This window comes from Echinops telfairi, unplaced genomic scaffold (assembly GCF_000313985.2).
Source record: "Echinops telfairi isolate 266 unplaced genomic scaffold, ASM31398v2 ScPeMD7_7420;HRSCAF=8458, whole genome shotgun sequence".
In the NCBI taxonomy this organism is placed as follows: Eukaryota; Metazoa; Chordata; class Mammalia; order Afrosoricida; family Tenrecidae; genus Echinops; species Echinops telfairi.
In genome coordinates this window covers 47,842,646-47,844,383 of record NW_022111320.1, presented here as the reverse complement: position 1 = coordinate 47,844,383, position 1,738 = coordinate 47,842,646, and positions in this window count along the sequence as shown.

Genomic DNA, 1,738 nt, shown 5'->3' with positions numbered 1-1,738 from the left:
TTAATAGCAGCCCAATGTCTGACCAATTTTGCCACGAGGGGTCCTTTCTGAAAAGAAAATTATTTGATGACGGACAACACAAGAAACGGGAAGATGTCAGAGAACTGAAACACGATGAAACCAAGGGCCTTGGAGAAAGCGATGATCATCCGGGCTGCAGACGCCTAGACAGGGGTGAGCAGTCTCTGTTTTGCAAGAAAGGCAGGAAATGTGTTCAAAGTTGTAACCACAGCAAAGCTGCCACATCAAACCCAAAGATGCCTGCTACACGTGGCGAAATCGCGTGGGCGAAGGGAGGCAGTGGATGGTGTAAGATATGAAAATGACAATCATCATCACAGAGGTCCACGAGGATGGGAAGGAGGGTGGGGGAGGGAGGGGGACAAAGAGGAGCTGAGACCAAGGGCTCAAGCAGAAAGATGTTTTGAAAATGATGATGGCCACCTAGGTACCGATCTGTTGCATACTATTGATGTATGGATTGTTATGAGAGCTGTCAGAGCCCCCAATAAAATGATTTATGAATTTTAAAAAGAGCATGGACAAATCAATCTCCGGTAGGACCCAGCTGGAGTCAAACCCTCGGCCAGTGTTTAACCAGGGTATGGACCCCTTAGCCACAGGAAGTCCCACGTGGAGTGGGTTATTAACATCAACCACAAAAACGGATAAGAGACAGACAAACCTCCATCCTTATTCCTCCTGAGTGAGATGCACGGGTAGTGAGATTGCGTCGTAAGTGGCAACGCATTTGATTTTTTTCATTGCAGTACCTGAAACTGGGGGGTCCGGTTTGCCATGTGCCCGTCTTTATTGTGAGCCGGGTGAAGGTTGACGGGCTCAATCCTAGTCCGACTGTCAACAGTTCATGCACATTCTGACTCAACTCATCCCCTGCGACCCCCTCAGAGTACCACCGCCTGTTCTGCTCCCCCCCCCCCCCAAGCTTCCTGTTTCGATGGCTCACTTCCTAATCCTCTGAGCGTGCTGCCCTTTGGAGAGCCGGTGGCTGATGATTCTAGTCGAGGGTGACTCAGGTTCCAGGCCTGAAGGTCAAGTGTTGAAAACTGCGTGATGATGCTAGGTTTCTGGGGTGGTTGACCTCAGTCCTTGCTTCTCAACGCTGAAGGAATTCACGTGGCAGAAGCACTTTCGTAATCCAAGTACCTTTTATGAGGGTAAAGGGAAGGTTCGGGTATTAACAGACCCAGAAAGAGCACGCTGTCTCCGGAAAGCTTGCAAGGCCAGATGGCAGGGGCCGTGGGGAAGTTCACAACTGCAAATGGCCACTCCAGCCACGTCAGGGGAGCGTGACAAAAACACGTGGAAGGAATACGGAACCAGAGTGAGGAGCCAAGGGCAGTGAGTGGGCTGGGAGCAGGCCCGAAGGCTCGAGTGTGAGGAGGAAGCTCACCCTCCACTCGCCGCTGCAGCTCCCACCTGAACAAGAGAAGCAAGACTGTGGCCTGCCTGCAGCCTGCTGTTACCCCCACCCTCCCCACTGACTGGGGAGGTGTGGTTGAGGGTATTGGCTGATCCTATTGGCTGAGTTTAGGCTCCCCTGGGTGATATCAGGTCGCTGGTGCCTAGTCTGTGCACCCAGGTGGACCTCCCACCTGGGCCTAGGCGACTTGGGTCTGAGCATGCTCACGTCTGGATTTTCCCATAGGTGTCTAGTGAGTGTGCCTGATTTATTTCTGGTGGCATGGACAGCTAAGGGTCGTTTAGCACAGCCCCC